The following is a 9,839-nucleotide window of genomic DNA, read 5'->3' as shown; positions in this document are numbered from 1 at the left end:
CTCTCTCTCTCTCTCTCTCTCTCTCTCTCTCTCTCTCTCTCTCTCTCTCTCTCTCTCTCTCTTTCCCTCTCTATATTACTTTACCTTTATTACTCTCTGTGGACTTCCTACTATTTTGTCTCTCTCTCTTTTCTCTTATCCCTCTCTCTAGCTTCCTCTTTTAAATGGTCTCCCTCCCTTTTATCTTCCCCCCTCTCTCTCTCTCTCTCTCTCCTTTCCTTTTGATGGAGTCTCAAAACACAGTGGAGCGCATAGAGCATAGGGAAGTGAAGACTTCAAACCGCAAAGAGCATACATATAGGGAAGCGACGACTTCAAACCGCATAGAGCGGAGAGCAAAGAGCTCTATGCACTACTCGTATAATATAATCTCCGCTTCACTCTGTTTTTGAGCCTTACTCTCTTTCCACCTTCCTCCTTTTTGACTTCCTCCTTCCTGTTTTCCTTTTTCAACTCCAAATATCGGGGGAAAGAAATTGAAGAACATAATAAAGAGAGGGAACGAGAAAGAAGAAGTAAAGGAAAAAAGAAGGGGAGGAGAGGGACGAAAAAAAGAAAAGGAAGACCAATACTAGGAGGAGGAGGAGGAGGAGGAGGAGGAGAAGAAGAAGAAGAAGAAGAAGAAGAAGAAGAGGAGGAAGAATAAGAAAAGGAAGCCCAAGAGTGGGAGGAGATAAAGAAAGGGGAAGAGGACGAATCACGAGGAAGAGAAGGAAGAAGGAGAAAGTGAACACCTCCAGACTTCCTGTGCTTTAGTCACCACAACCATTCCAGGCTGGAAAGAATGACTGGAAGAGACAAAAAGAAAAAGATAACTAGAGATAAAGAGAGAAAGACAGAGAGAGAGAGAGAGAGAGAGAGAGAGATGTACCCGTGGTGCTGGTTCTGGTAAAATTTACCAATATCTACGAAGAACACGAAAGAATGTAAAAATGTAATACGGAGGTACTTACCTATACAAATATACCTATTGATATTAAATATGTAAAAATGCGAGTAATGTGACTATTGAAGCTAAACATCTCCCGTTTTTGTAATTTTCATAAACAACTTTTTTTCGAGGAATCCATCCTCTTTCTGCCTTTCTTTCTAACAAGCTGGGCCCGTCCCTCCGGGAATTTTTTAGCGCGTAGTTTATTCGATCGTGGTTAAAGAAAATCAGTACTTATGTATGTAGGTACCTACCTAATTTATTTAATAGGTAAAAGAAGAACAATAATAATTGCTACGGGTAACTTTTCTTTCTCTTCCTCCCTCTATCTCTCTTTCTTTACTTCTTCCTTTCTATCTCTCTTTTCCTCCCTCTATCTCTTCTTCTTTCTATCTCTCTCCCTCTCCTCCTCTCTATGTATCTATCTCTTTGCCTCGTTCTAATGTGTTATCATTTTTACAAGTTTTAGAGAGGGAACTGTAACTGCTAAGATCTTAGCGTTCCGAAACCGAAGGAAGACAGGATAGGACAAAGCCAGCCGATCCGAGAGCGAACCTTTTCTGTTTGGAATAAAATCCGCTCTGGGCGAGAATCGGATCTCACAAAGCCCTAGTAGATCTACAATGATTCACGTAGCATCATTGCTTATCGAATGGGGTTTTTCTTCAACTCTTCCCCTCTTCGGAGTTAAATCATTCAATAAACTACTATATTGCAACTTAGTCACCACAACCATTCCAGGCCGGAAAGAATGACTGGAAGAGACAAAAAGAAAAAGATAACTAGAGAGAGAGAGAGAGAGAGAGAGACAAAGAAAGAAAGAAAGAAAGAAGGAGAGAGAGAGAGAGAGAGAGAGAGAGAGAGAGACTGAAGGAAAGAGATTTTCTTGTAATTATAAGGAAGGTAGGAATATTGTGGACACAAAGTTTTCCTAATGCTTTTGTAACCACGACAATTAAAATACCACTAAGCCCAAAATCAATAGAAGAACAATAATAATTGCTACGGGTAACTTTTCTTTCTCTTCCTCCCTCTATCTCTCTTTCTTTACTTCTTCCTTTTTATCTCTCTTTTCCTCCCTCTATCTCTTCTTCTTTCTATCTCTCTCCCTCTCCTCCTCTCTATGTACCTATCTCTTTGCCTCGTTCTAATGTCATTTTTACAACTTTCAGAGAGGGAACTGTAACTGCTTGAGAGAGGGAACTGTAACTGCTTGAGAGAGGGAACTGTAACTGCTAAGGTCTTAGCGTTCCGAAATCGAAGGAAGACAGGATAGGACAAAGCCAGCCGATCCGAGAGTGAACCTTATCTGTTTGGGATGAAATACGCCCTGGGCGAGAATCGGATCTCACAAAGCCCTAGTAGATCTACAATGATTCACGTAGCATCATTGCTTATCGAATGGGGTTTTTCTTCAATTCTTCCCCTCTTCGGAGTTAAATCATTCAATAAACTACTATATTGCAACTTTTTTTTGTTCTCTTTAAAGTTAAACAAATCAGGAATATTGTACAAAAAAAAGAAAGAAAAAAAGAATATCGTTGTAAAAATCTCAATCCACTGAACAAGGTTAAAAAGTTCCCACCCACTCACCAAGAAGAGAATATTATTTAAACGTCAAGGAATTTCAAAAGTTACAACTTGATAATCAAACTTTTTTCCCTCTCTTAACTTGAAATTTCGTGCTTTTGTTCCAATAACACGGTTTTCTCTGCAATTAAAATTCGTACGTTTTTGTTGGGAACAGTACAGTTTAGGGATTACTAATGGGATTAAAATTTCGGGGAAAACTCGCAGAATAGAGGAAAGGGATTTGGCGTTTTTTGATCATTCCTTTTGAAGCAATTACTCGCCTTTTTTGCCAGTCCTTGCCCGTTGGCCTTCTAGATTAAAGGCAATTAGATGAAAAAACTACACAGCAGAATAAGTAGGCAATTAGGTATACATGGTTTTTATAATATTTAGTGTCTCCTCTTCTTCTTTTCTCTCCTTCAATTCCTTTCCGTCTTTTCTTGACTTTTTTGCGAGATACGTACTATAAGCTTAGAATCCCAGCCTAGAGACATGCAAGGTCGTTTCAGATTTTCTTGGATTGACCACTTCAGGCAGCCGCAGAAGGTCATTTCAGGTTTCCTTGGATTGGCCAATTTACGTATCCTTGGAATGGCCTCTTGAGCTCTCTTCAGAATGGCCGAGCTTTCGTCGCGTCGTCCCGGTCACATGTCAAAGGTCGAGACTGGCGTAGACCTGCGGCATTTTCATCCCCTCCTCCGCCGAAAAGTCATTACACACAAAGGTAGCTAACAATAGCAAGTCTGCATACACTTTGCAAAGAGGATAATGCTTAATACCTAACCTACGTGAAGAATAGAAAACTCCCGGATTAAACTTTGCTCCCCGACAAAGATTTTGACTCTGGCAATTTTCAACAATATGATGGGGAAAGATAATTCTAAGTCTTCCCTTGGTAAGAGAGAGGAAGGAAGGGATAGAGGAGAGGGAGTTAGCTTAAAAGTTGTTCCAATAATTACCGAAGTGAATATGCATTCACATAACGTCCGCAGTATTACACCCAAGTAATGTAAGAATAGGGGGAAGCGTTCGCTGGAAAATGGGACAAACTTGTAACAATAGTAATATTAGTAGTACGCTCTTAGTAATAAAAATAATCTCTGCATTACTTACTTACTTTCCGTGTCCGGAAACAAACTTGAACATCAGATCTTGAGTTTCCAGAAATTGGCAACGTGGATGGCTTTTGGGTTTGCCTTCATGAGGTCCTCCTGTGTGCAAGGCTCAAGTGAATCTAAAAAGCAAAGCACCGATTTGTAAAGTCTCATTTTAGGTACGAAAGGGGGAAGGCTACCAAAGTTCTGGAATTACTCAATCCAAAATACTAGGGATTCAAGGAGTTCAAGTTTAACAAAAACATCCAAGATCTTCTCTAAAGGTGTGTCCAATATGTGTGGACACACCTTTAGCTTCATCGGTGTTGAACAATATTTCACCGTCACATTTCTGTGTCCCTGCAATTGAATGACCCCTCAAAGGCCTTAAGATGACCAAGATGCACAGTAGAAGACAGCATCAAAAGAAGAACAGATTAACCAGAAGACGATTTGGTTAGTGGATCACCGTCTTCTCAGATCCTTCAAAGGACTTATCCAAACCTGGTCGACCTATATATCAAATTAAAGGTCTTTTTATCAGGAACACGAAAATAATGGTGCAAATTTTGTCCATAAAGCCAAAAAACTGGTTTTTGGGGGATTTTTTCACATTTTCTCAAACAAATGAGCTCTGATCTCGAAATTTGTCGCGACGACCTATGAATTCAAAGCGAGAAAGTTTTAGATAACACTTCAGTCGATCATTTAAGACCGATTTTAAATTACTAATAATAAAAGGTATAGTGGACGGACTATTGTACTCGCTTCGGTGTCGTCTGTCGGTCGGTCTGTCTGTCTGTCGCTCCGTCCCCATAGAAGGACTTATCCAAACCTGGTCGACCTATATATCAAATTAAAGGTCTTTTTATCAGGAACACGAAAATAATGGTGCAAATTTTGTCCAGAAAACCATAAAGCCAAAAAACTGGTTTTTGGGGGATTTTTTCACATTTTCTCAAACAAATGAGCTCTGATCTCGAAATTTGTTGCGACGACCTATGAATTCAAAGCGAGAAAGTTTTAGATAACACTTCAGTCGATCATTCTAGACCGGTTTTAACGTCACCTATGTTAAGCTACGCCGAGCAAGGCCAATAAATGGATGGGTGACCTTAAGGAATAAAGGGAGAACGGGCTCTAGTCTTGATTTTAAATCATTACATGAGAGTAAAATCAAAAATCAAATCAATAATAATAATGATAAGCTGAATATTAAATAAATTAGGTAGTACATAAGTACTGATTTTCTTTAACCACGATCGAATAAAAATAAACTACGCGCTAAAATATTCCCGGAGGGACGGGCCCAGCTTGTTAGAAAGAAAGGCAGAAAGAGGATGGATTCCTCTTTTTTACCTTCTCCCCTCCCCTATCCTTTTTTCCCTTTTCCGCTTATTTTTTGTCCCTCTTCTCTTTCCATATCTCGTACTCGTTCGACTAACCAGTTCATTTTACAATTTGATATAAAATGTACTTTTTTTAAAAATTGGCCTCAAGCATGATGTCCTTTTCGACGAATTCGGATTTTGTTGAAAATTTTGTAATTTTTCGTGCGTAATAATACCCCCCTTTCACCTTCCAAGTTGTGTCGTACATGGGAAATTAATTCCGTTGTTTCTGCCAGAGGGAGGGAGGGAATTTTGCTGTGGTCAGCATTTTGAGGTTCTTTTGTGTCTATACCTGTGTTCACTCCTTACTACGATACAGAGAACGGATTAGTATTTAGTATGTAATACTATGTACGTCTGTTGTACGAAAAATCTAGTGTTTTTTGTTTTGTAAATTAAAGATTTTTTCCACCTCGAAAATGATTCAAAATATCTTTGGAAATTTCGAGATACTCGTCATTATGTGTAAATGAGGTCTTTTTACTTTCCTTATCCTAATAATTAGGAAAGTATTATTTTTGTCCACGTTCATTTATTCCGCCAGCCTATATAGCTTGGTTAGTAGAGAGTCTGGCTTGTAAACGCTAGGCCGCGGGTTCGATTCCCGCCGTGAGCTGATTTTATCCTGACCGGATAATGTTCGTTCTCGTAACTGCTGGCTTCCTCCTATAATGCCTTCCTATTCTCTTCGCATTCGGGACGATGCCGATGGGACCTTAGCAATTGCAGTTCCCTTTATCTAACCTCTTTAAAAAAAAATAATAATAAATAAATAAAAAACTTATTTTTCAGAAAGATCGACATCAACAACTGTCTGGCCATTGCAGGAACCAGTTATCTATCCAAGTAAGTTGCGAACAACGGTTTATTATTATTTTTATTACTATTATCATTACATTTTTTTAATCCCAGTCTGACTAGTAGAAGTCTGAATCGTCTTCAACAACTGTACCCTTTCCTTCTGGCCATTGCAGGAACCAGTTATCTATCCAAGTAAGTTGCGAACAACGGTTTATTATTTTTATTACTATTATCATTACATTTTTTTTTTAAATCTGGCCATTGCAGGAACCAGTTATCTATCCAAGTAAGTTGCGAACAACGGTTTATTATTTTTATTACTATTATCATTACATTTTTTTCTCCTCCGCTGAAAAGTCATTACACACAAAGGTAGCTAACAATAGCAAGTCTGCATACACTTTGCAAAGAGGATAATGCTTAATACCTAACCTACGTGAAGAATAGAAAACTCCCGGATTAAACTTTGCTCCCCGACAAAGATTTTGAATCTGGCAATTTTCAACAATATGATGGGGAAAGATAATTCTAAGTCTTCCCTTGGTAAGAGAGAGGTGACTAGTAGAAGTCTGAATATAATAGGTACCTCGTCTTCAACAACTGTACCCTTTCCCACGTCAACAACTTCAACCGGGATTACCCCCTTTCCCAACCAATGAAATCCGTTGACCTTCTACTAGAAGGGGAAAACTCGCAGAATAGAGGAAAGGGATTTGGCGTTTTTTGATCATTCCTTTTGAAGCAATTACTCGCCTTTTTTGCCAGTCCTTCCCCGTTGGCCTTCTAGATTAAAGGCAATTAGATGAAAAAACAACACAGCAGAATAAGTAGGCAATTAGATATACATGGTTTTTATAATATTTAGTTTCTCCTCTTCTTCTTTTCTCTCCTTCAATTCCTTTCCGTCTCTTTTGCGAGATACGTACTAGAGGCTTAGAATCCCAGCCTAAAGACATGCAAGGTCGTTTCAGATTTCCTTGGATTGACCACTTCAGGCAGCCGCAGAAGGTCATTTCAGGTTTCCTTGGATTGGCCAATTTACGTATCCTTGGAATGGCCTCTTGAGCTCTCTTCAGAATGGCCGAGCTTTCGTCGCGTCGTCCCGGTCACATGTCAAAGGTCGAGACTGGCGTAGACCTGCGGCATTTTCATCCCCTCCTCCGCCGAAAAGTCATTACACACAAAGGTAGCTAACAATAGCAAGTCTGCATACACTTTGCAAAGAGGATAATGCTTAATACCTAACCTACGTGAAGAATAGAAAACTCCCGGATTAAACTTTGCTCCCCGACAAAGATTTTGACTCTGGCAATTTTCAACAATATGATGGGGAAAGATAATTCTAAGTCTTCCCTTGGTAAGAGAGAGGGAGGAAGGGATAAAGGAGAGGGAGTTAGCTTAAAAGTTGTTCCAATAATTACCGAAGTGAATATGCATTCACATAACGTCCGCAGTATTACACCCAAGTAATGTAAGAATAGGGGGAAGCGTTCGCTGGAAAATGGGACAAACTTGTAACAATAGTAATATTAGTAGTACGCTCTTAGTAATAAAAATAATCTCTGCACAACTCATTCAGAAGGAAGTCTGGGACTCGTCAAGGTAAAACTTCACGAATATTTTTACTTTTCTTATCCTATGGCTATAGGAAGGAGAGTAATGTATTATTTTATTTAATACAACCTATTTATACAGTCAGGAGAAGGAGGGGAGAGAAAGGCATACCCTCCGGCAGTAACATCAGAATATTTTGAACGGAAAGAGAGTCGATTTTCTGCCCTCCATTATAATTATACAGCCTCCAAAAACCAAAGTATGAAAAGTAATAATTATAATAATTAACCGGGGGTAATAGTCAGGAGAAGGAGGGGAGAGAAAGGCATACCCTCCGGCAGTAACATCAGAATATTTTGAACGGAAAGAGAGTCGATTTTCTGCCCTCCGTTATAATTATACAGCCTCCAAAAACCAAAGTATGAAAAGTAATAATTATAATAATTAACCGGGGGTAATAAGAGGAAGACACAAAGTAAATGGAGAAAATATTTCGGGAATAATGAGCTTAATTAATAAATAATAATAATAGGTATCTACTAATAATAAAAGAGAACATGAATTTTGCATGATGAATTTGATGAAGTATAGGAAATTTGGAATATTTTAATTCATGCCTTGAGGAGAAAAATAGCCTTGAGCTGCTGGTAAATGTACCAAAAATACGAAAGGGAATCTACCTTTGCGTTGTACGAGTACCTACAATTACATATTTGCTATCATTAATGGTTTTTTTACCATTTTTAGTCCGTCCTTCCTTTATTACATTACAATAGTAATAATAAAAGGTATAGTGGACGGACTATTGTACTCGCTTCGGTGTCGTCTGTCGGTCGGTCTGTCTGTCTGTCGAGGTACATAGGTACTGATTTTCTCTAATCACGATCGAATAAACTACGGGCTAAAAAATTCCCGGAGGGACGGGCCCAGCTTGTTACAACTTTTAGAAGTTTGAGAGAGGGAACTGTAACTGCTAAGATCTTAGCGTTCCGAAACCTAAGGAAGACAGGATAGGACAAAGCCAGCCGATCCGAGAGCGAACCTTATCTGTTTGGAATAAAATCCGCTCTGGGCGGGAATCGGATCTCAAGACCTAGAATCTATCTAAATCTACAATGATTCACGTAGCATCGTTGCTTATCGAATGGGGTTTTTCTTCAATTCTTCCCTTCCCCTCTTCGGAGTTAAACCATTCAATAAACTACTATATTGCAACTTTTTTTGTTCTCTTTACAGTTAAACAAATCAAGAATATTGTACAAAAAAGAAAACAATATCGTTGTAAAAATCTCAATCCACTGAACAAGGTTAAAAAGTTCCCACCCACTCACCGAGAAAAGAATATTATTTAAACGTCAAGGAATTTCAAAAGTTACAACTTGATAATCAAACTTTTTTCCCTCTCTTAACTTGAAATTTCGTGCTTTTGTTCCAATAACACGGTTTTCTCTGCAATTAAAATTCGTACGTTTTTGGTGGGAACAGTACAGTTTAGGGATGATAAGAAGAACAATAATAATTGCTACGGGTAACTTTTCTTTCTCTTCCTCCCTCTATCTCTCTTTCTTTACTTCTTCCTTTCTATCTCTCTCCCTCTCCTCCTCTCTATGTACCTATCTCTTTGCCTCGTTCTAATGTGTTCTCATTTTTAGTCCCTCCTTCCTATTATTACAATAGTAATAAAAAGGTATAAGGGACGGACTATTGTATTCGCTTCGGTGTCGTCTGTCTGTCTGTCACTCTGTCTGTTCCCATAGAAAGACTTATCCAAACCTGGTCGACCTACATATCAAATTAAAGGTCTTTTTACCAGGATCACGAAAATGGTGGTGCAAATTTTGTCCAGAGAACCATAAAACCAAAAAACTGGTTTTGGGGGAATTTTTTTACATTTTCTCACACAAATGAGCTCTGATCTCGAAATTTGTCGCGACGACCTATAAACTCAAAGCGAGAAAGTTTTAGACAACAGTTCAGTCGATAAATCTGACTTATCTGACCCTCAAACACTGAACCAAACACCCACGGGGGTAACAACAGCAATAATGTGCACTCCCTCAGGCTAAGGGGGAACAAGAAGTCAGAAAGTCGTTATGTGATGTAGCCCTAAAATATTGCACTCTGCTTACTCGGGATGATAAGTCCTCCGATGTTACAGTTCTTAAATTCATCTGCTTTTTACTTTCCTTATCCTATAGGAAGGAAAGTAATGTAATCGGGTCAAATTTTCGATGGTCAGATTTTAGTGCAAAAACACGTTTTGAGGTCCCTAGAGCCTAATCCAAAGTTTCAGCCATTGGTCCGTGTGTGTGTCCGTGTGTCTGTCTGTAAACAAAATATCTCGGGAACGGTATAAGCTGAGTAATGTAATCGGGTCAAATTTTCGATGGTCAGATTTTAGTGCCAAAACACGTTTTGAGGTCCCTAGAGCCTTAATCCAAAGTTTCAACCATTGGTCCGTGTGTGTGTCTGTCTGTAAACAAAATATCTCGGGAG

This window comes from Diaphorina citri, unplaced genomic scaffold, assembly GCF_000475195.1.
Source record: "Diaphorina citri unplaced genomic scaffold, Diaci psyllid genome assembly version 1.1 scaffold1105, whole genome shotgun sequence".
NCBI classification, from domain to species: domain Eukaryota; kingdom Metazoa; phylum Arthropoda; class Insecta; order Hemiptera; family Psyllidae; genus Diaphorina; species Diaphorina citri.
Note: the sequence above shows the minus strand (reverse complement) of the source record.